The sequence below is a fragment of the Lissotriton vulgaris genome, chromosome 1_1 (genome assembly GCF_964263255.1).
Source record: "Lissotriton vulgaris chromosome 1_1, aLisVul1.2, whole genome shotgun sequence".
Lineage (NCBI taxonomy): Eukaryota > Metazoa > Chordata > Amphibia > Caudata > Salamandridae > Lissotriton > Lissotriton vulgaris.
In genome coordinates, this window is record NC_141685.1 from 330,599,160 (window position 1) to 330,625,495 (window position 26,336).

General features: G+C 43.6%; 1 protein-coding gene across 1 annotated transcript in view; it reads right to left on the minus strand.

The window, feature by feature from the left end:
* LOC147747135 (cytochrome P450 4B1-like) overlaps nt 1-26,336 on the minus strand; it is a 217,263-nt gene that overhangs the window by 54,727 nt on the left and 136,200 nt on the right. The window lies entirely within an intron of this gene.

The following is a 26,336-nucleotide window of genomic DNA, read 5'->3' on the forward strand; positions in this document are numbered from 1 at the left end:
ATTTTCACAAGAAAAACTTTTTTCACACCCATTCCCACTGTTTGACTGTTTTTTGTAAATCATTTTTCTGTTATTTGCATTCTCAATTTCTTATGTACAGGAAAATTGAAATAAAATTCAAATAAAATTAAAAGCCCTCAAGTGGGCTGACTCCGTCATATAGATACATTGCTTATCATTTGCATAGGGCATTTTTTGCAAATTCAGTGTTTCCCTACTATGCATTATTTAAATATTTTCAACATTCATTTTCAAAATTCTGACAAACAATCATTGGGGTCATTTTGATTATCTTGTAGGTCCCGGTCTATTTCATTTAGACCTTTTGGAGCCCTCTGGTGGGCTGACATTGAATGGGGTGTTGAATTGTGTCATCAAATATCCCAGAGATTCATTATATGATGGTTTGTAACGTGGGGTTATGGAGGGAAAGTAGTTTTTATGGAGTACATTCAGAGAAGGCATTCATTATTTTAAAGGTGTACATAAAGTTCTTCAGACTGGTTCAGACCAAAAGGGGTCATTGTTCGAAAGTTCAAGATATGGCGAGATTCCTTTTGGCGCAACAATTTTTCTCGATGTCCCCCCCGTTCTGTTGGGGGCAATGTTTCCAGTCCTAGAAATTTCAGATGTCGCCAGTTGCCATTGTGATTTGTCTCCATGTGTTTGGCCACAGCATTTCCTCTGTCCTTGTTTGTTGTGGCCCTTGTATGTTCTAAGATACGCTTTTTAAGTTCACAAATAGTGCTTCCTATATAGCGTAGCTTGCACGGACATTCAATTAGATAGACTGTGTATTGGCTTTTGCAAGTGATTAGTTCTTTGATCTTCCAAATTTTTCCATTGGCCATTTCAATTTGTTTCGTTGGTTTTGCTATCTCGCAAACTTTGCAATTGTAACATTTGTTGAATCCAACTGTTTTCAGCCAAGGTGTTTTTTTGCGGTTCATGAAATGGCTATGGATCAATTGGTCCTTCAAATTTTTGGTTCTGCGGTATGTAACCACTGGGTGATCACCCATTTTTTTGCCAATTGTCGGATCCAGTTTTAGTAATTTCCAATTTTTTCTTAGGATTTGGATCACTTTTTTTGCTTCTTTGCTGTAGTCAAGTATCAGTCAAGTATCAGTCTTATTGGTTCTTCCATTTCTTTTCCACTAAGACTGATACTTGACTACAGCAAAGAAGCAAAAAAAGTGATCCAAATCCTAAGAAAAAATTGGAAATTACTAAAACTGGATCCGACAATTGGCAAAAAAATGGGTGATCACCCAGTGGTTACATACCGCAGAACCAAAAATTTGAAGGACCAATTGATCCATAGCCATTTCATGAACCGCAAAAAAACACCTTGGCTGAAAACAGTTGGATTCAACAAATGTTACAATTGCAAAGTTTGCGAGATAGCAAAACCAACGAAACAAATTGAAATGGCCAATGGAAAAATTTGGAAGATCAAAGAACTAATCACTTGCAAAAGCCAATACACAGTCTATCTAATTGAATGTCCGTGCAAGCTACGCTATATAGGAAGCACTATTTGTGAACTTAAAAAGCGTATCTTAGAACATACAAGGGCCACAACAAACAAGGACAGAGGAAATGCTGTGGCCAAACACATGGAGACAAATCACAATGGCAACTGGCGACATCTGAAATTTCTAGGACTGGAAACATTGCCACCAACAGAACGGGGGGGACAACGAGAAAAATTGTTGCGCCAAAAGGAATCTCGCCATATCTTGAACTTTCGAACAATGACCCCTTTTGGTCTGAACCAGTCTGAAGAACTTTATGTACACCTTTAAAATAATGAATGCCTTCTCTGAATGTACTCCATAAAAACTACTTTCCCTCCATAACCCCACGTTACAAACCATCATATAATGAATCTCTGGGATATTTGATGACACAATTCAACACCCCATTCAATGTCAGCCCACCAGAGGGCTCCAAAAGGTCTAAATGAAATAGACCGGGACCTACGAGATAATCAAAATGACCCCAATGATTGTTTGTCAGAATTTTGAAAATGAATGTTGAAAATATTTAAATAATGCATAGTAGGGAAACACTGAATTTGCAAAAAATGCCCTATGCAAATGATAAGCAATGTATCTATATGACGGAGTCAGCCCACTTGAGGGCTTTTAATTTTATTTGAATTTTATTTCAATTTTCCTGTACATAAGAAATTGAGAATGCAAATAACAGAAAAATGATTTACAAAAAACAGTCAAACAGTGGGAATGGGTGTGAAAAAAGTTTTTCTTGTGAAAATAACATGAAATTACATTTTGCAATGTCAAAACTACGAATCCCAGAAGGCCATAGTGTCACAGAAACACATGGTCGAAATCAGGTGATCGATGGGGGGGAGGGACTCCCTTTTAAATTATTCTCAGCAAACAGTGCTTGTAACAACCGTGATCAAGTGAGTTGGGAGCTCACGAAACGCGTTGGTTTTCGCTGTGATAATATGCTGCAGAGGTTCGAATAATAAAACTATGGATTTCTGAAAAACACATTGACTGGAGTGGCGGCTTCTTTTGTTTTGAACCCGGGAGGCCCTGGGGACAAACGCAGCTTGGACATATTGCGGTTTGGTTCTACCGCGTGAAGCGACGCACTTGCCAGCAGCGCCGAAAAACAAGAGGAGAGTGGAACCAATCTGGATTTATTTTAATGTATATATATATATATATATATATATATATATATATATATATATATATATATATATATCAATTCCCACCACTTCCGGCGAGGAAGGAACTCAGACCACCACAACGATTCAGGCAAGATGTTCGTTTATTTGCGTTTCACCAGCCTGCAACGACGCGTTTCGGGCTTCAAGAGCCCTTGATCACATTCAGTAAACATTGCAACATTTATGTTTTTTATACGTTTTTTACACCAAATGTGCACACCCCCTACGCTGTGTGGACTACAAGTCACATGATTAATGAACATGAAGAAAAGACTACCGAGTGGATGTTCGTCTTTCGGGGTGATATAAAATAGAATAGATAACTGCTTAAATGCATAGTTAATTTCTTATAACACATTGATCTCTGATTAAAACTTAAGGCGAGTTAATATACATTGCTCAGATATAACCTTGTATAACAGGATAAATCCTTATTTCATGTATTTACAATATTATTCCCAAAGCTATTATACTTTAGGTCAAACTACAAAAACCTTAAACAAGCTCTACTTTGATAAAATGATGTATATCACAAGTACACTAACCCCTGCATTCATACATTCAATAAAAAATGGTATGAGTCCTACTTGACCATGAACAGTGCAAAATCTATCCAAAAAGTGCTAAATCTTGTGCAAAATTGCAAAAGGTAATAAATATAAAGTGTCCAATGTGCAGTTTATATTGACGTATTTGCCAATGTTAAAAATTCATAGCTATACAGTACTATATACACAAACATATGCTATCATACAATCCATTATTGAGATCAATATTACCAATGTCCATAGGACGTATGGGAAAAGCCATGAAACATATATCTTGTTATAGTAGTCAATATAAGCTAATTTTAGAATAGAGGAGAGTCATGAGAGTAAGCGTTGCAGAAAAAAATTATATATACACATGGACTGAAGACAAAGTGCAAGTTCACGACTATAATACACTGTATCAATACACACATATAAAAACACTATTTACAAATATGTGTACATGTCCTCCGAGTTGTTAAGACCCCTTGGCCATTTGCTGTCTAATTCTAGTATAAACTTGGTCTCCAGCTGTCTTAACTTCTTTTCCCTATTGCCGCCACGTTTAGATTTTGGAACAGCGGCAATGACAAAATAAGAAAGACAATTGATGTCTTTGTTATGGCACTTCGCAAAATGCCTAGCCACGGGATAAGCAGCATCATTGTGGAGGATGGCTCTCAAGTGTTGTAAGATCCTGACATGCACCTGTAGCTTTGTGCTTCCCACATAATTTAAACCACAGGTGCATGTCAGGATGTAGACAGCAAAGTCCGTTTTACAATTGAAATTCTCTTTGATGGATATAGGGGAAGTATCGAAAGGGGTCTCATATGTCGACTTATTACAGCCGAATTTGCAAGCCCGACATGTGGTACATTTTTTGAAACCCTCTGCAGGCTGTCACCATATTGTCGGTTTTCTAGTCTCTGGAGAATTTTTATCCAGGCCATTGCCCATGGATCTACCCTTTCTAAAAGTCACAGCGGGGGGAATGGATAATCTTTCACCCAGAACGTTGTCAGTGAGGACGATCGGCCAATGTTTGTGAACAATGGCTCTAATTTTCCTTTCCTGACGTGAATAGGTCAAAATTAGTCTGGGATTATCTGAGTTGGTGTTTTCAGATGTAGGCTGAGTGGGCCCTTCTTTGAATAAGCTGCTTCTGGGACGTTCTTCTGTTTTGTTGATGGCTGCATTGATGATTTTGTTGCTATATCCTCTCACACTTAGCCTGGTGCGCATGTCTTCAACACAGTTTCGGAAGTCATCCTCATCACTACAAATACGCCTAAGTCTAAGTGCCTCTCCGTAGGGTATACTAGCGATGAGGTGCTTAGGATGTGAACTTTTGGCGTGCAGTGTGATATTGCCAGCCGTGTTTTTTCTGTGTAATGTACTTTGCAGTGTGTTGTTAACAATCCTGAGCTTGACATCCAGAAACTCTATTTGAGTAGTGTGTATATGGGAAGTAAAAGTCAAGTTTAGGTTGTTGTTGTTGATACTATCGACGAACCGCTGTGCGGATGCTGTGTCACCGCGCCAGATGATGAAAACATATATATATGTTGACCAAGAGCACGAGTTGCTCGAAACGCGTAACCGGAGAGGTTTGAAATAAAATCTCCTTGATTGCAACCTTGGGTCCGTGTCTTCGTTCCACAGAAGTGTGGTGTTTTTGAAGATTGTTTCTGTTCATATATATATATATATATATATATATATATATATATACACATATATATATATATACAAACCTCTGTCCCTCTTCTATCCCTCTGCTACCCTTCTCAATCCAAATAACTGACTGACATATCATCAACTGCTCAAATTACTTTCATATTGCACTATACTAATTCAACACTAATCCTTTATGGGTTCCGGAGTAGCGTGCTACTCGCCAAAAAAAGTCCTTCAATACCACATCAGGGTTAACAAGCACTATATAAATGCAAACCTTTTTCCCTCTTCTATCCCTCCGCTATCCTTCTGAATCCAAATAACTGACTAACCTATCCACCACTCAAATGACTTTCATATTTCACTATACTAATTCAACACTAATCCTTCTTGGGGTCCGGAGTAGTGTGCTACTCACCGTGAAAGCGCTTTGAAGCCTCATCAGGGATAGTAAGAGCTATATAAATGTAATTACAATACAATACAATCCGAGTTTGGGCCAAATAAGGCGGTGTAGTACGTGCGCATTGCAGGTCTGCACTGTTTCTACAGTTCCACACTCAAGATGTGCCGCCATGACGATTTTATGTTGTTTATCATTTAAGATTTGTGTGTTTTGTAATAAATTAGGATTTGGGAATTAATGTTTGAAACCGCATAAATTAGGAGAGATCTGAATACATAATTTTGCCAACTATAAACAAAGACACTATATTTCGGTGTAGTCCAGTTTTCCTTTCTAGATTGCAGTAGCTTATAGAACACTAGTTCAATATAGGAGAGGAAGGAGTACAACTCCCAGAAGCTTCTGGGGTTATTAAGAGAAATGAAAAGGCAGTATCAGTGTGGCGCTGTTGGCATGGAGTCATCCAGCACCGTTATCTGCGGTGCACAAATATTCTAAACCTCTCTTCAGGACATTTAGACATAATACATCTTAGACATTATACAGGCACATACAATGAGCCAACATAATATCATATGTAGTAAAGACTAGAAGAACAGAACTGTGCGAGTTCATATTAATTTCAGCAAACTTATTTTAATCATTTCATGAACAGTTTAAACTGAATATGATTTTTTAAATAAAAAAATACAAAATACTATACACCTTTTTCTGGGTACTTCTTCTGTATATTAACTATAAAATACGAATTGCTTAAATGAACTGCTGTACAGGCATGTTGGTTACTGTGTTGTCTCGAAGCTATGCACTATTAAACAGATCCACTTCATACCGGCTTATTGCTAAATATATAAATGTACAGATTATACTGACCCACTGTTGTAATGTATACGCTGACCACAGTCCATACATACAGGGCCCGATTCACAGAATGAACTTAAGACTCAATCCTAAACTTACTACTCTTTTGGTATTCACAGAATGCACTTACTACTTTTGGCATTCACAGAATGCACTTACTACTTTTGGTATTCACAGAATGAACTTACTACTTTTGGTATTCACAGAAGTTAGGATTTTGTCTTAAGTTTGTGTTAAGACAGACTTAAGGTCTGTCTTAAGTCTGTCTTAAGTTTTCCTTAAGACAAACTTAAGATAAATTTCTAACTTCTGTGAATGCCAAAAGTAGTAAGTGCATTCTGTGAATACCAAAATAGTAGTAGGCTTAGGATTGAGTCTTAAGTTCATTCTGTGAATCAGGCCCACAGACCTCGATAAGGAAAGTAATATCCTTGGAATTTATGGTAGCTTTCTGTATAGCGCCCCTTCCAAATGCCTGACTCAAGGCAGGAGGATGGAGAGTTCAGTATTTGAGTTAGTTCAGATCATTACCAATACCACACGCTGAGACGTAGAGAGCACTGGTGTTATGCATGTCATCTAGCTTATACACGTCTAAACCTCAAACAGGAGAAAAATCTGTTGGATTACAAAGACTTTATGCATGATTAGCCACTGTGCAAAATTGCTGCCTCTTCGATTACACATTTTATAGCCTCAGGTCAAATGTTTTTAGGTAACAGATTTTATCAACCTGGGATTCAGAGCTGACAGAGGGTTTGCAGATGTTGTACAGCTTCATGCCATAGACTGGAGGGCCAGCAAATATTACACTAGCTCTCAGAATCTGGCTAGACATCCTGACATCCCTCGGGTTAAAACAATCACAAGATAAGGCCTCAGACGGAAAGTGTGTCCATTTGTTTACAAGGATCTTGCTGAGTGAACATTGGGGCAGCAAGAATACTCAGGCTGCAGATAACAGGCTAATGACATTTCTTCAGGCTCTGGAAGTGGAGCTGTCTCTAGGGCTACAGTGATTGTTTGGGATGGTAATTTAGAGTTTAGCACGTTCTTCTTGGGCTCTGAACAGCAAACCTATTGTTCGTGTTCCAGAAGTAAACAGGCTGAGGAATTAGCACACGGATTTGGGCTTTTGGTGGAAAGACTTTCTCCTAAGTGGCACATATTTTACAGGTTCAAGCAGCAGGAGTGTGGGGGGGGGTGAAGGAGGAATGAGGTGGTCCTGAAAGCCTTGGGCCACCATCAGGCGCGCAAGGTTTTCAGCCTCCCCTCCACTGCCGTGTGGGTCAGCCCGGGCTGAGACAGCTTCCCGGGCACACACACAGCCGCACCCGAGTACTTCACAGGTCTTTAAAAAAACACACTTACTTGCTAACGAGGCTTTGTTGTTTTTTTCACCTCTTCTTAGAGCCCCTGAATCGCCACTCTATCGCTGGAAGAATTAGCCACCCTCCCTGAAATTTTTATTTGCCGCCCGCCCCCGTAATGTGGCTCTAGTTGCGCCTCTGAAAGCACATGCATGCTTTTGTCCACTTCTTTTTTTTTTTTTTTATTATATTTTTATTGCAGAGTTATAAACCACAGGATAACAGTGAATAGCCAGCACACTCGTGGCCCCCCCCGTCCAATGACAATTCACAGTGGTACACAGCCATTCAGCCCGCATCCCGGAGGCCGGGCGGCATATCACTTCGCTCGAAAGGAACACAACACAGTGTACGTCCCATTGGGACCCCGGCGATAGATCGTTTTGCGTATCTGCTTTCACCCCCCCACCCGCAACAACATTCCCGTCAGCCATCTCCGTGCAAGTAATGTGATCGCCCCTGTCGGGGCCTACTCTAGGCTATGCGGCCTACTCACCAGGCCGTTCCACCCATTCAGTCGATCCACCACTCAATACCCCCTGTCCCAGTAGGTCCTAGGTCTCAGCCCGCAACCCTCCAATGGCCTCCGGCCCTCCCCAACCCCCCCACAACTAACCCCCCCAACTCCCCCCCCCCCCCCCGGGCAACTGCTAAGGTGCGCGTTTCGCTCCGCTGAACTGGATGGGTCCAATACAGTGCGTGGTTCCGTATTCTTGTATACGCCCCGTGGTGTCCAGCGGATCAATTCTCGCCGTCTTCATCCTCAACCAAAGCATCACGCAAAGCCTGTACCACTAACTCCCATGCACGCGCCGCATCCAATACCTTCTCATTCCCCAACTTTACCGCTTGCTTTTGTCCACTTCTTAACCCAGGGAGGGCATATGCTGGTAGATGGTTGGAGGAGGGACCTTTTCAACATCCTGCACAGCAGCTACACTGCTCTACAACATAACTTAAAAACATTGGTAAAGCAAATAGCTCTGGCTAAACACTTAAAAGGTCCAAAGGCAAGACTTATTGGCAATGCCAATGCTTGTTTTTTTTAACCAATGAATATTTAGTTATTACAACCAAAGTTAAACATAACTTCACCTAAACTTTGTTTTTCAGTGAGTTTTTATTTTACTCTTATCCCACAATCAACAGTCACCCCTCAATTGGTGGCCAACCCTCTCTGTGTCTGGCCTTTGACTGTGTCTAGTGATAGTTGGTGCAGGGCCTGGAAGAAGGCAAAGCTCTGCACCCAAATTACTGTGGGAGGACTGCTCCCCTATGCTTATGATTCTCTGCTGTATGTAGCCAGAGTGACAATGCCCAAAGCGGGAGTGGAAATCATTGCTCTCTTTTACCATTTTTTTTTAATGTAATTTTTTTTAGGGTTGATGGGTTTCATGGTAGGGTTTCTGAACCCATGGCTAGCTTCACGGTCATGAACTGTGAATCTGTGGCAAGTTTCATGGAGCTTTGTTGGGCCTCCATTGGTGTACGGGGGTCTCTTGTTGAGAATATGTAGAACCAGAGAAAGGACCAACATGTCCATAATGGTAGGCAGGGTGCTGAGGGTACAAAACATGCCGCTACATTTGCACTTTTTTTATGCATTTACAGTGGCAGGATTATTCTTTGTGATCCTCTAATGAGTCTCGTGGGTGAGGGTGAACTTAATCTGCTCCCTTATGTGCACTTTTATTTTTGTTTTTTACAGGATGTGAGTGATTGAGCTATCACATCTGTAACCTGTTTCCTGATGTTTCAGCTAGCCCATCGAGAGCTTTGATTCTATGAACCCCATGTTTGATCGCATTCCTAAATGGAAAACAGGAGAAAAAAAATCCCTTTCCTATTAGATTTTGTTAGTTTTCTTAATGTTGGATCCGTGAAACTGGATTCATGGAAATCTGAAAATGAATCCTTCAAAGCTAGGATAAGACAAATTTCTCAAAGAATACCGATCAGATCTAAAAAAACAAGCACTGGCGTTGCCAATAGGTCTCGCAGTAGGAAAGTTGGAGCTATTGGTTTTGTAAATGACATTTTATATTTATGTTTTGTGATTTACAATGCCAATACTTGTAACTTTAGCAAATGTGACACTTTTAGCATTTGTAATGCCACATGTTTTGTATTGACGTGACTTAGATGTATTGATATTACAAATAACAATGGCTTTTAATTTTTTTAAATAATTAATACTTAAATAAAAGTGATTGTAATTTATAATGGCAATGGTCCGAAGTAGATAAAATAGTGGCAAAATAGAAAAACTGTGGCACTGAAAACAGGGCAGAAATTCATATCTGGCGTTTGCATAACAAACTAAATCTCAGCATAATTGTTATGGAAACTTTTACCAAAACAAATATTTTGAAGGCAGGTTAATAAAACCCACAATAAGTATTGGCGTTTTGATAGAGAACAGTGTTGAAAATCAGGGGCTGACCCCCTATATGCCTTTGCGCTTTCACTGGAGGGACTTCCCATGGTTGGCGGGGGAGGCAACCTTACTGCCCAGCAGCTGGCCGTAGCTTTGCAGACCTGATGCGAGTCACGGCCGCCAGGCTGTGAAGTGTGAAGCAGTGGGCGGGGAAGCAGATCCCTTTGAAGCTCTCGGAGGCAAGGGGAGGAGAAATGCTGCTGGTGGCAATCCTCTACAAAAGCACCAAACACTGAGGGGATATGTAGGTGGAAGGCCAGCAGGAGGGCCCGGGTAAAAAAAAAAAAAAAATGGCAATGAAATGTAAATAAATCCTCCAAAGCAAACATCTGAAGTGCACGGTTAATTCAAATGCCTCACAGGGCTTCAATTTGTTTAAAAGGAAGCTACGTGATATTAACAATCACACAATCAAACTTAACCTGAATCTTCCTTAATGTCACCGGGGCATCACGAACTGAGAGGCTCCTCCCAGCCAACCACCCTTTGCACTCAATTTATTGATTCAATTTTATGCTTGATTGGATTTACTGCTCATAGGTGAGATGAAACTGAATTAACAATAATTTAAACAAATATTATTTCCATTCCTGTACAGCATTAAAACACAGTTTAATGTAATGACTACACCAGTTTTAATTGCGTTTAGTTATTAATTTTACAGTTGACATGTAAACACACTTCCGTCCATTTATATTAAAATTATTCAGATAAATCACACGATTCTTTATCTTTTCCGGGCGGCGTTCCAAACCAAAACAGTTAGGTAATCAATTTTTACAGTTAATTAAAAACGCAGTTTTTAAATTCAGTTGATATAGCAGAGACTAAAATTGATAACACTTTATACATGTAAGATAATCACGATATTCAATTCCTTCATCAAGGAACTAGAGCTCAAATCCAAGGGAAAAGAAATCTAACTTATTGTACCCCGCGCTCTATTAAGGTACTGCCACTCACCAGGAAGTTCGGCGTTTGTTGGCCCCGCAAGAACTATTATCTCAAAACTGTGCTTTAAACACAACGTATTTTAGCACGTTCGGGTTGAAACAACGAATAGTGTAAGTTTAATGTCAATATGGCTTTAGATCATCTTACCTGTTGGCTCCTAGGAGACGGGTTCTGGGCTCAGCCTGGAGATGTAGCGTCGCCATTCACTCTGTTATTTATTACAGTGCAGCGCTGAGCTGGAGGAGGGGCATTTTCCCCTCCCCCACTGCCCGGACTCTACAATTACAACCCGATTGTAAACTATGTGCAGAGATCCTATGCAGCTGAACTCTTTAACCGCAGAGTCCCCACGGAAGATGAACTAAGGAAGTAATACAATGTTGCATCTCTGCTGACGCCACGCCTCCCCCTGCTTGCCAGCACGTGCACGCACAACCAAATATAAAGGGTAGTATATATATGTATATTTTTCTTTGCAGCAAAGCCGTGATTTATCGATAATAATTCACAGAAGCGGCAAACACCACCCAAATGAGGCAGTTTCGGGTGGAGCTATAAAGCACCCATCACCAGGACTTCGCAGCACTCTATGCAACGCTCTCAGTAAAGTCGAACTGGGGAAGCCTTCCTGAACATACAGTTGCTCTGGGGCACGCCTTCCACACACGGACTGGAGGGGAGGGGCACAGACTTTGTTAGAACAATTGTGCAATTTCTCGCATAAATTGGTAAAAAGCGCCGAAGGGCCGGCGGCTGAGGAAGTGACATACGCTGTGTGTGTGTACAGTGAGCTGATACCAGCGGCAGAGAAAGCGCCGAAGGGCCGGCGGCTGAGGAAGTGACATACGCTGTGTGTGTGTACAGTGAGCTGATACCAGCGGCAGCCGCGTTTTTGCAGCCAACAACAAATGTGAGGGGGCATGACTTCACTGAATAAAAGCGTAAAGATAAGAAGAAAAAATACGCCAGTCATATACTACTTGGACGGCAACTGCAGGAAACACCAGAATAAAGTGTCATAAAATAATAAAACAATGGCACGTCCCTGAAAGTCACGGGAGGGAATTAGAGTAACATGAGGTAAATTGCACAACAACAGTTCAATTGACGGGAGAAGTAGGGAAATACATCTTTAATATAATAAACGAGGACTAAGATATCGGAAAAGCACAAGTGTTTTACAGCGTTTCATCAGCTCAAAATGGTAAAAGACGTAGGTGCTCATGAGACGCTAGGTTGCTATGAACGCAGCGCGTCTGCACTTATAAAATAAACAATACACAGAAGACGCATTTAGGAGAGGAAAATACATTTAACCATTCACAAAAAACTGTGCAGTTTTAGTGTTAGGATTTGTAAATTTGTATGCCCAGTAATTTATACTACTATTATAAAGAGAGAACTTGCACCTTTTGGCCAGGTAAACTCAGGAACCACAGCGCCAATCTACACACCCGATACATCGATGAAAATGTCAGGGTGTGTAGATGGGCATAGGCTATATAATTTTTAAAAAAAAAGTAAATTAAAAAAATTACGTTTGTGAATAAAGTAGTCCCCTGAAAGTGGCGCCGGCCGGGACCTAGCGCTAAAAGATCTGCGGACAACTTCAGCTAAATGTGTTCACAAGCCCCTCCCCTCCCCTTCCTCAGCTTCGTGGCGTGAGATGACATCTAATTACTTACTAACTGAATCCATTGCATGCGCTAGAGAAAGGTTTGGCACCTGAGTCTTCTCCGTGACTTACTACCACGAGAAATGAAATCTGTGACGTGAAGTCCATCAAGGTAAATTTACTGCACCTCACTCTGCCCTCCCCCCCAAAAATCCGAGATTAGCACGAGGCAGTGACTTTATTTCAAATCTTTTTTTTTTTTTCAACATCGTCGTTAACGGTAAAGTTTACTCAAAACGCGTCCACAGCTAATGGAGGAGCTGTGGCATTTTGTACCAGGAAATGGCGCGCGGCATCTTCCACACAAGGGCCTCCCTTCAGTGCAATACTTGATTCACGATCACGAGACGGAAAGCACCGCTGGCACAGTCTCACGCCGACAGTATGCTGATCCAACCTCCAGCAGGAGGCGCTTACTGGCTGCGAAAAAGGCAGTGCCTCACCGACATCAGTCACAAGCTTCTGCTCCGAGAGCAGGCGCTATAGGCTTGCCCACATAGTATCATGCCACTTCATGTTGTTAAATAAATCATCTCATTGAGAGGAATAGAGTTACATTTACAGCGTGCATAGGTATAATAATAATCCCTTTCTCCTATGGACGATTCCTTGGCCCGGCTCCTGAAGCTGGCGTAGTCATTTGAGCGCTTCCGATTGAGCAGAGTTTGCTGGGAGTTTGCTACACTTGGGGTCCAGGTACGATGATGAGGGATCGTGTCTCTTACTATTCTTCCCATTGCCGATGGTCCTGGGGCTGCTGTGGTCGTGCGATGGGGCGTGAGCCGGTATTCCCCCAGGAACGTGTAGATGGCTTTCTCCAGTGGTGCCTCTTCAGCGTGGGCAATCCGGATGACTTTGTTGAGGGTCCGCATGAAACGCTCTACCTCTCCGTTGGCTTGAGGCCACCTCGGGGTCACTTTCTGGTGTTTGATTCCCCATTCTTGGAGATAGTCCGCGAACTCCTGCCCTTGGAAGGGTGGCCCGTTGTCAGTCTTAACCTGCTCGAAGATCCCATGGGTGGCGATGATTTTTTCGAACTTAGCGACCACTTCTTTGGTAGCTAGTGAGGTTATTATTTCTACCTCTGGATATTTGGTAAAGTCATCGATGACAACGAGCATGTAGCGGCCATCCGGAACGTGTCCAAAGTCTGCGCTCACTCGTTCCCAGGGCCTTTCTGGGTTGTCTTCGGTGGTAACCGGGAGTGGTGATTCGGGTGGCCCGGCCGCTTGGAACCAGCGGCACCCCTTGACTGTCTGCTCAACTCGTGTATCCTTTTCCGGAAAACACACTTTTGCCCTGAGTCTACTTTTCATCTTCACCATTCCCTGGTAGCCACGGTGAGCCAGTTTGATGGCTTGTTGGGTTAGACTCGTTGGCATCACGAGTCGCGGTCCTCTGAGAAGGCATCCTTGGCTGTCCACTGACAGTTCGTCCTTTATCTTGAGAATGGTTTCTAGGGCACGCTTCGCCCCTAGCGTTCTCTTGTTTAGTGATGTTTGAAGTGACTTCCAGTCATTTTGTCGTAGAGCGTTTGCGACCAGCTGGAGTACCTCATCACCGTGAGTCGCCTCAACAATCATGTCGATGCTCATGGGTAGTGGTTGTGATCGCTCCAGGATTATTCTCACGTATTCCTCTGTTTCCTCAGCATCTTCTTTCTCCTGGTTAGTTGCCTCCCTGGGATGCCTGGAGAGGTAGTCTGCCGGGTTGGTTGCACAGGGCTTGAATTCCAACCGGTAATCATACTCTTGAAGTTGAAGGATCCATTTCTCTATTCTGGGTGGAGGTGTGGACACTGATCCCCTGAATAGTGGAAGTAGAGGCTTGTGATCGGTAGAGACGGTGAATGGGTGCCCATAGACGTATACATGGAAGTGTCTGCAGGCCCAGTGGATTGCGATCGCATCCCTCTCGATCTGAGAATACCGTTGTTCGGTTTCGGTCAGCGACCGGCTGGCGTAGGCGATGGGTGCCCAGTCCTCTCCACTTTGGCTCTGTGTTAGCACCGCTCCTAATCCGTATGGGCTTGCGTCCACGGCTATGTTGGTTGCCTTGGCAGGGTCGAAGTAGGACAGCGTCGTGCTGGCTGAAAGGGCCGCCTTGGTGTTCTGAAATGCTAGCTCCTGCTCTTCTCCCCACTGCCAGGGGGTAGTGGACTTGGTGAGCTCCCGTAGTGGTCTGGTGAGATTGGACAGGTCTGGGATGAACCTCCCGCAGAAGTTTACCATCCCGAGGAAAATCCGCACCTCCGAAGTGTTGGTCGGCGCTGGGGCCGCTTGCACGTCTCTCACTTTCTCAGGGTCTGGGGCCACTCCCTTCTCGGAAAATGTGTATCCGAGGAAGCTAATTTTGTTCTGCAGGAATTGACATTTTTCCCGATGCAGCGTAAGGCCTGACTCCTTAATCCTTTGCAACACGTCTCTGAGCCTCTGGTGATGTCCCTCCACAGTGTTAGCGTATATCAGTAGGTCGTCGCAGATGTTAAGGACTCCAGTGAGCCCGCTCAAGACCTCCCGGATCGTGTTTTGGAAGACTTTTGCGGCGCTAGATATTCCGAAGTTAAGTCGTCGATAGCGCCGGAGTCCCACGTGGGTGGAGAAAGTGGTAATATATCGGGAGTCTGGGTGCAGGGGTAGCTGGTGATATCCTGATCTTAGGTCCATTATTGAGAACCACTTCGCTCTGTTTAGTTCTCCCAGGATATCGTCTATTGTGGGTGTTAAATGTCGTTCTCTCCTCACTGCTGCATTGGGCAGGCGCATGTCAACACAGATGCGGACCTGCCCTGGCTGTTTGGGTTTTCGCGCTACCACAATCGGTGACACCCATGGGGTGGGCTCGCTGACTTTCTCGATTATGCCTTGTTTTTCGAGGGTCTCCAGTTCCTGTTCCACCTTTTTCCTTAGGTGGAATGCTATTCGTCGATGCCGGAGGGCGACAGGCTGAATGGACTGGTCAATGTGTAGGGACACTTCTTTTCCTCGGAGACATCCAATACCCTGGAACGTGTCTTCAAATTCTTCGAGAATCGTGTCCAGTTCTTCTTCCAACACTGCCATCGCGAAGGAGATCAGGTGGAGATTTTCGGCTGTTTGGCCGCTGAGTAGCATCCCACTGCCTTCTTTAGTGACGTAGATGGTTGACGGTGTCTTCCGGTCTTGATGCTGTATCTCCGTTTGGAAGCACCCAATTAACGGTATTGGTGTCTTTTGTCCATAGGCAAAGACTCTGATCTTGGCCGCCTTCAGCGCTGGTTTCTCCCGCAACTGGTTGTAGACATTTGCCGCCATGAGTTCAATAAAGGCCCCTGTGTCGATTGTTGCTCTCACCTCTTGGTGTTGTACCATTATTCTGCACTTCGGGAGCCGCCTTTTCTTCCTCTGCGGCTGGTATATGGCAAACACATGGTGAACTGGATAGCTGTTGGCGTCGTCATCCATGTCTTCACTCTCTGGGTCCTCCCTTACGGCATGGGCTGCCTCGGGCTTTGGCTTGGAGGATCTGGACACTGATGCGAAATGGTTCATGCGCCCGCACGACCCGCACTTCCTCCCGCGCGCTGTGCAGTCTTGTGCCCGATGTGGTGCGCCACCGCAGTATCCGCATTCTTTTCAACGTTCTGGTGGTCTTCCTCTCCCGAAAGGGCGTTGCTTTGGCCGTACGACATTGATTTGCTCGGCCACGTTAACTTGCTCCGTCTTGATAGGCCTGTGGAGCGCTGCTTCCATGTGCGACGCTCTCGCCTGTGACAGCTCTTTGGAACGGCCTAGCTTTAAAATGTCCACCAGTGGTTTTCCATCCTCTTGGAGGATCTTCACCCTTAGGTTGGAGGAGTAGCAGCCTTGAATGATCTGGCCGCGAATTTCTTCCTGCTCGTCGCGGAAGCCGCATGTGCTCGCTAACTCCTTCAGACGACCATGGAATGCGTCGAGGGATTCTTCCGCTTCCTGACGCGCCTGCCTGAAAATGAAACGCTTGTAGTCCTTACTGGCCATTGGCTCAAAATGTGCATTGAGCGCATTGAGAAGCGTGACACAGGTATGAGGGGTGGCTTCTTCCAGGGTCTTATAGATCCGATGAATGTCCTTTCCTCCGAGATGTAGAAGGAGTGCCCTGCGCCTTTCTCTCGCTGTACCAGCACCCTCAAAGTAGAACTGTAGCCTCTCCGTCCAGTCTTTCCATCGTGAGGCTAGGGATGCTGAAGCCCTGTCGACCACAAACGGTTCGATGGGCGGGACAGTCGCCATGGTGGTGTGTAGTGGCTAGCCGCCGCACTGTGGGTGCGCAGGGATGGGCTTCGCAAGTTTGGGGCTCCTCCCTGCCTGATTCGCCAGGCGGGCCGCTGAGATACGCTGGAGCGAGCTCTTGCTAGTGGTAGCTATTTTGTAGGCTCCTGGGGTGCACCCTTCTGTACTGCGAGGGGAGTGCAGGGATGACCTGTGCCACTTTTAAATTGCACTGCCCAGGTACCTGGTGTGTGGTGATTGGGCACTGTCTCCTTCACCAGAGCCATGTGCTTGCCGCTGCCGCTTTCTTCTGCGCAGTCGCCGCTGCGAGGGCGGCCTGTGAGGCGTCTTGGTGAGCGCCGTCACTCCAACGTGGGGCCGACAGCCTCGTGTCCGGCTGCAACGTGCGGGGCCTGCCGAGGTTGGGGCGCGTGAGTACGCGGTAGCGGAGCATGCTAAATTAGTGCTTAGGGTGCAGCATGGGCTCGTCAAGCCCTCGTCGCCATTGTCGGGCCCTCAGGATGTGGGGCGCAGCGCGGGCAACGCTGTGCGCAATAAAGGGACCCGGGACACCGTTCTATCATTCCGCGTGGTCCGGACTAACTCCGAGACCACGCCCCATTTATTTTATACTAGACGTGGAGTGACGTGTCACGTCCACGCTAGCGCACAGCTACTTGCGCAACAACTAGACTGCAATCCCGCAGTCATACAACATTACAGTGCCCTAACCCTGTAATTCAAATACCCTTAACACACACCCTTAAAACTGCACTAAAGCAATTAGCAAGTCAATGTTTTTTTGATGCCTCATTTAATTGTGTCCGCAGGTTGGATTTGCAAAAAAACGAGAGATGCATGCACTGGGCTTAACTTGCTAAAGTCTTCCTAGATGGATCTACAAACTTGCCAAACCCACAGAAGACAACACATTGTAAATGTCTGGAAAAATAATTTTAATGTGTCAACTGAAGCCACAGTTCTTGTAAAAAGAACACTTTGACACCCTCATTTTAACTGTGCCCCCTTGAAGAATCTGCACAGTTTTAAAAATGGCAAGAGTATGCTAAGCATCAGCTAAATGTTGTTACTTTTCTCAAACAGCACTACAGTCATTAAGAGAACACATTTTATTTTTTTTATTCTCTGACCTAACCGTAAATACACAGGCACTACTACTATATAAAATCCCCTTAAAACACAGTTAAAAACAGGGCCACTGGAAGAAAGTGGAAGAGGAGAACCAAATTATGCAGCAGGATTGACAAAATTATGTGGCAAGAAGTGGTTAATTATGCAGCCTAAGGTGCCTCATTTTCTAATAGTATTACTAAATTATTTTGCTATGTTTACACTTCTTAAAACTCAATGTGCATAGGTCGCATATCAGTAGTATCAGTTTAATATCCAAATACAGCAATAAGCAACAGAAAGATGACCAGCCAAATTTTGCAGAGGGACTTTCACTGCACGTGCAACACACGTCACTAACTTTTTTGTAGCTTTGCATTCTTTTGAGATAGGTACTTTTTATTATTAAAACCTGCAGATTATGCAGCTGATGATGGGTAATGTGGAAATTAGGTAAAGGCATAATAAAACATCACAACTAGAAAATCGACTAATTCCAGTTGCCCTGGTTAAAGAACTGTTATGGTTGCAAATTTAAATCGAAAAACGACTTTAATGTGCAAGTTATGGTTAGGACAAAATCCCCTGTCACACAGAATAGGCATACAAACTACATCTTGCCCACCAGGGGATATTACATATCACATTACCCATACCAATTTAAAAATGGCAATTATGAAAGTAGAATTATTTGTTCACTTGAGTATGTGTTTGTTTTTACATTTTCCTTTTAGGTGTTTTTTATTGATAGCATGGGGTCGTAAGAATTGCATATTGCATTTTGGAATGTGAGTTATAGTTTGTCCTCAACCAAGGACACACCGCAGCCCTGAGACCTCTCTGCTGCGTTCGACACTGTCTCTTACCACACTCTGATGGCAAGATTCCATGACGCCGGAATACAGGGACCAGCCCTAGAATGGGTTCGCTCTTTCCTCACCGGCAGCACCCAAAGAATAAGGCTACCACCCTTCCTCTCCGAACCTACGGAAATCAACTGCGGAGTACCTCAGGGATCATCGCTCAGCCCCACGGTCTTTAACATCTACATGGACCCCCTCGCTACGATTGCCAGACAGTACAGACTCAGCATAGTATGTATCCTACCCAGAAGACACCCAGCTCATCCTCTCCCTCACCAAGGCCCCCTCCCTCACCATTTTCCGGCAGGCCAACGCTGTCATCTCCAGCTGCTTCAACACCTTCTGCATCCTCCGAAAGACTTTCAAATGGATCCCCCCTGAATCAAGGAAAACCGTCACCCATGCACTCATAATCAGAAGACTAGACTACAAAAACAGCCTCTACGCCGAGATCAACAAGTCTCTGCTCCACAAACTCCAGACCATACTGAAGTCCACAGCTAGACTCGTCCTCGGCATCCCTTGGCACATCACCCAACACCCGTGCAACCTCCACTGGCTCCCCGTGGAGAAGAGTCACTTTCAAGATACTCACCCATGCCTACAAATGCATCCAACACCGGACCCCAATACCTCAAATAGAGAATCTCCTTTGACATGCTAAAGTGAAACCTGTGATCCGCCGACCTCGCCGAAACCCAGCCCATCCGCACACCTAAGAGTAGGTGGGCGAGACTGCTCCTACATTGCAGCCAAGACCTGGAACGAGCTCCTGATCAACATTAGGCACCCCCCCCCCTCCCTGAACATCTTCAGGAGACACTCAAGACCTGGATCTTCGACTGAATGGAGCTGCTCTACCCTCCCACCCCAGCGCCTCGAGATCCTCATGGGTGAGTAGCACGCTTACAATTCCCCTGATTGATTAATTGATATGGCTATTGTGCATGGTCCTAAATATAAGTGGTGAATTTCAGTGATTTTTCAGTTGCAATTTGTAACCATAACTGCACATTATCTGTGGTAAGCGGATATCAACTATTCCTACGGGAGTTAAAATGGGAAAAACTACTTTAGTGACTCTTTGCTTTAGTGTTCCACCCCTTGATGGATGTGAATGAAACTCAAAATACCATAGAAAAAGCGTTTCTTGACTTGCCTATAGCTTTGGCGCCAGAGGACTAATGTCCACAAAAGTTTCCAATAAAAGTGCCCTGGTGATTGACATGCTTGGAAGTTTTGGGGCGATCCGTCAAGCGGGAGCCGGCAAAAACAAGACGTGGGTGGGGAAGAGTGAACAATAAAATACATTTCTCATGTTATTCCAATAGGCGGTATGAACACGACTACAGCTCGAACCGCTGGAGGAATTACACCAAATTTGGATGAAAGGTATATTTTGTTACTCAGACCACACATTGTTATTTGGTGTAAATCTGTTCAGTACTATTTGATAAATTTAAAGAAACCCTTGTGCAGAGATCTGTAGAGCTCCGATTGGCTACCAACACTTCAACCATAAAAAGAAAGAAAAGCGGACAGGGTACAAATACCCTAACCCACTAGCTTTGGTCTTCCGGTCTTAGAGGGACCCCGCCAAGGCAAAAATATTTAAGTTTAATTTTTGTAGCGAAATTGCGAAAATGTGCGTTAAATATTGAAAAAAAGTTCAAGTGCAGTCTCCTGCAGGGGGCTCCCCCTCCTAGGGCTTCATGATAACCTGGGGACCACCACCTCCCTGGGGCTCATCTTTATTATTATCAGGGGGGGCCTTGCAAACCCTGTAGTCCCCAGGGACCAGCCCCTTCCCGGTGCCATATATACAAAAAAAGAAATAGGGGGTCCGCATGGATCCACTCCGGGCCCATCAGTCCTCCAGGGCTTCAATACACATTAAAGAGGGGGGCACGTGGCCCCCGGCCCTGGGGACCGCCACCTCCCTGGAACTTACTTACTTATTTTTTTTTTTAAGGAGTGGGGGGTCTGTGTGCCCCCCACTCTTCCTGGCCGTTCTCAGCACCAGGGACCATCACATCCCTGGGGCAGGCCCTTGAAAGCCAAAGGAGGGGGGCAGCAAGGCCCCCCTCCTGGAGCCAATAATGGACCCTGGGCACCGTCAGCCCCCACGGCCATCTCCTATGTCCCGGGGTGCCCACACATCCACTCACAGACCGACACATCAATCGCACAAGCACTCACAGACCCACACAGCCACTAATACACGACTCTCAAAGATGGCAGATTACCATTCAGGTTAGATATTTTTTTTACAAACTTAGAAATTCACAGAAAAAAACAAAGGTTACAGGGCCTTTATAGTTAGGAAATAGAATTATAAATTATTAAAATTTAGAAATTCAATGAAATAAACTAAGTTACAGGGACCTTAGTTAGGCTCAGATTTCACTCGTAGAAATTAAGCAGTTATAGGTACCTGAGCCAACTATGATTCATACCCCAGTAATGCACTGATTATGGCATCATATATCACTCATGACATGGTCAGTGGCATCACTGATGACATCTCAAATGACATCACTGATGTCATCATCCATGGACCCACTGACATACCCACTCATACCCCTATAAACCTCCCATGCACCCACTGACACAGGCACTCAATGATGAGTGATTCCATCAGATTTGGGTAGCAGTAATGGGCACCTGTTTTGCCCCCAGAATTTAATAAAAAGAATCATGTACGGTCAGAGTCTGCATTTAAGATGCAATTGCAGTGAAGATAATGAAAAAGTAAGCTTTAATGGACTTAACATATCAACAAAAGAAGGCCCTCATCTCACCTTATTTAGAATCTATCTTTTAAGTCGACTGAATAAACACATTCATTAAATCCAGTCTAGTATATTTATTTATACCTTTTACTTATTTGTTTTTTAGAAAACTAACAGAGCCCTGATGAGGGTTTGGGGATTCATGACCCGAACCTGAAACGCGTCGGCATATCCATCAAGAGCAAAATATCGCATTTTATGCCTGTCTTTGATTGATTGAAATTGACATTGTCGCTCTTGTTTCAAAATCTTTTTCTGTTCAGTAATTGGAATTAAATAACTGATTCAGTGAACTGTATAAACTACAAAACGATGAATTGTTATGTGTTTTTGGATGTCTTTACGTTTTTGAGTCGTTTATGAATATAATTTTTTGTATACTTTTTGATTTAAACTGTATTTTGGTAAATAAGAATGTAATCACTTTTTGATATGTGTATTCCTCTTTGTCAATTGAAAACTTTTTTCTAAAAAATAAATAAGTAAAAGGCATAAATAAATATACTAGACTGGATTTAATGAATGTGTTTATTCAGTCGCCTTAAAAGATAGATTGAAAATAAGGTGAGATGAGGGCCCTCTTTTGTTGATATATTGTATAACGGTCCAGCCCTCCCTCAGCCCCACTACGGACCTAACTCCCCCTTTTCGCTACTTAATGGACTTAACAGCAAGGTTCCAAGCAAGTGGCTATTCGAGTGATTGTACAGAATCAGCAAAAACAAAGCAAGAGTTAAAACCAGCGAACAATCTTTGTTTGGGAAGAGACTACAGAAAAAAACCAATACGCTTGACCCGCATTTTAGACTAATTACAGTTTTTAACAAGCAGAAGCGTGCAGTAAAAGCAAATATACACAAATTTTGGCATCTAAATCAGAAATTATCCAGCGCTGGGGAAAGTAGCACCACGCAGACCAGGGATAACATTCAGATAGATGAGAATTCTGAAGGAAGAGCTTGTCAAGAGTAGTCTAGAAAATGTACAGGCCCATAAGACAACCTGGCTAACACAACGTAAAGGCTTCTGAAGATGTGCCAGGTGTAAACCATGCCAGCATGACAAGAACACAGAAGAGTATACTATTCCATTCTTGCAAAAGAACAAGTGCATAACAGGCAGGTGTAATTGCAAAATAGAGTATGCAATCTATGTTCTCCAATGCCCTTGTGCTATGAAGTACGTAGGCAGCACTACATTACGACTGCACAAAATACTTCAAGAAACATAATGGCAGTGAGGTAAAAGGCTTTGTCTATTTTGCAATAGATGTGATTCCTTTAAGTAACAGAGGTGGAGATAGAGAAAAGTCCTTAAGAAGGTTAGAACCACGCTGCATCATAGAGCTGAATAAAACAGACTCCCAATCGGTTGAACATAAAAAAAATCCGCTTACACATTTGTAAATCCTGATAATGCTCCATACTGAACAGAGGTTAGGTTTAATATGGTTTTATATTTTATAATGCATTTTACCTCACCAAGCACTTCAAGCATCGTAGTAAATACATGTATGCTTGAACTTGAGCTTTAAGAACATATTGCAGTATAATCAATGATGAGATATAGCCCACTTTTCAAAGAAGCATGTTTAACTTCAGTATCAAGTGATGGGCAGTATGAAAGTAATGTATATATTTGAGACATTTACAAGTGGTGGAAACATCCCAATTCATTCATTTACATATTTTTCATCACTTTCCTTGTCCACTTGCTAATTTATATGGCTTTCACATTTGCTTCTTACAGTTGGAACTGTCGCTGGTTCTACTTCTCAATATCCTTGATTAGACCTTTCCTCTCCACTTAAGTCGGGGGAGGCTCTGTGTCTTGCCATGAACTTCCTTATTGATCTTCATCTGCAAGCAAGCACTACAATCCTGCAAAGCAAGTTGTTTTTTCTCCTCACTGGAGCCCCTCTAAGGAAACACCGTGCACGTTTCACATGTAGTATGAAGTGCAGAGGAGCACCGTGGCCACTGAGAGGCATTGCTCTTTAATTTGGCAATATAGAAGGGGACTTAACAATCCTCACCTTCCAGTCCTTTACAGGAAATAGTTTGACATAGTTTATCATTGAACTTTTTTCATTTCAAATCATTTTTTATACTGCTTTTAGCCTGGTCAACAACTTTAATCTACAACTAATTTCCAAATTTGGTCGCTACAACGGAGTCTGCTTTGTGCAACATCAAGATACATTCTGTAACACATAGGGGCACATTAGGATGGCCATCCCGTCGTAAAAAGGGACCGCCCACCATAAGGGCGGGGGTCCCGTGTGTGCCATTAGGATGCGCCCGCCACAGTGGCGGGCGCATTCTGCATCCCTAACATTGCGGCGGGCGGTGCACTCAGCACCGCCCGCCACAATGCAGGGAGGCATGTTGTGCACTTCCCTGCACAACATGGCAGGCACTGCGCGGTGCCTGCCATGTTGTGAATGGAACTGCAGGGGGTACCATAGGTACCCCCATGTGCACCCCCTACCTCCCTTCCGTGGCAGCATCTGTAAACCCACATTGTAAGCCACCATATAGAACCCTTTTCCGCCCGGTCGACCGGGCGGAAAAGCGGCGGACGGTCTTTCGGTCCGCTGCGGACCCCCCAGCCATTATAATGTGGCGGGGTCATTTCTGCATGGATGGCGGGGTGGGGATCCGCCTGCCATCCCAATGGGGCAGATAGTGTTCATGTTATGGTCAGCACCTAAGCGTCCGTAAGGCAACCCGAAGAATTGCTGGGTTTCAGTGCGATAGGAGTAAAATTCAACATTGACTAATTGCCACAAATACCTCACATGATGACTGACTAGACACAAGGAAGCCGATTCACAGAACTAATCTGAGATAAAATCCTCAACTTACTTCTTTTGGTATTCACAGAAGGCATTCAGTAGTAGTAAAGTTAGGACTCCTGCTGTACTTCATTTTATGCTCAACAGTAGAAAATGAGAAGAATGGCTAGCAGAGTCTAAAATCTCATTTTCAGGTAATGAGACTCGTAGCAAAAGGCAGCTCTCAGCTTGTTCCAGGATTATGCTTTTGAGGTGTTTCTTGTAACTTGTAATAAATTACCAGAGATGAGCAACTTCATTTACGCGTTATAAATGAGCCCTGCTGTCAGAATCTGCTTCATCATAAAACATGGTGACAGCATGCAATATGCTGTTAGGCTACTTTGTGCAGAAAGCACTGGTCTTTGAGTTTCACCTCACCAAACAAATACGGACTATGGACAAAACCCAGAATCAGTCATTAATCCCACCTCAAACAACTATCTCGGCTGCACATAACTCAAATGCTCAGTGGTAAGACTTTAACTCTCCAAATTTATAGCTTTCATCTGAGAATCTAATTCTGATGCTGACCCTTGGCAGCTGTCAGTCCTAAAGGAGATTCTGGAGATAAGAACATTCCTCAAGCCTTTTTTATCCAAGAAGGGCTTTACCCAGACAATATTAAAACCATCAACCAGGATTGTTTACGTCATTTGTGTTGAACTGAACACAATGTGAAAGATAAGGTCCTTTGCAATCAGCATACTGGTGTGTACACTGCGGGTTTCCACAGGGGTTCACCACTGACACCACCGTTATCAAATATCTTCACTGAATTTTGATTCAGAATTCTTTGGAACAAAGGCCTGCAATCTATTGCCATGCAGAGGACCCCAATATGATTTCCTGAACCTTGAGGAATAATCTGGAAAACAAAACTGAACTTTATTGTGCACATTTGATTAACAGGAAAGTCAGCACTTTACTGCAAAGTACAGCACATGTGTTGGTAAAGCACAGAACATAAAGATACTAGGGGCACTCTTCAAATGGAAGGTAGAGTACACCAACACACTACTGGAGAATGTACCAAAGCATCAAGTAGGGAGTCTTCCTAATGCACAAAAATGTTGCAGCCCCACTGGACTTCAATACTTAGAAAAAAAAGAAAGTATTGCAACTTATCTAAAAGGTATTTGCGCCAAGGACGGTGCAATTTAATACCAAGGGCATCAACCATGATGTGTTTTATGATCTTGCTGCATAGCTATTATTGAAACAGGAGAATTCAGTCAACTTTGAGGTTAGATAGTAATTCCAACAACTAGGACCTCAATCTAAGCTGCGGAAAATACACACCAAAATCTAGGGATATGGGAGAGTAAAACCAGTTCCCTTGACTGGAAAGTCTGTAATGTAGACAATATGGATGAGAATGAGTGAATGAAAAAATTGGCGAGGCTGACAAGCTGATGAGTTAAAAGATATGCTCTAAGTAGAGCCTCTCTTCACAGTCTGGGATGTCTCTTTGCAGGAACCACCCATCTACACATCAGCCATGTGAATGGTTGCAGAAGTGAAGGTAATTATTAAGTCAGACTGGCTTAGTCCTAGTTGTCAGCCATTGTAGCTATGCACGCCCAAAGCAGATTGGTACCCTGGTAATCTGCATTGAAAATGATAATCCTAAATAAAACCATCAAGAAGAAAAGGCAGTTCACTTCCACGCTTGATGACAGTTTTTGCAAAAGTGGGTGCTGCTGATAGATATTACAAGAAACAAATGAAATAGGATAGCAGTTACATCCCATCACGCTTCACCCATGACAGCCTGAGGAAATGTGAACTGCTTCGTTTTGGCATCTCATCAGCGAATATTTGTAAAAAATGTAACTGGAAGAAACCATGGTAGGACATTT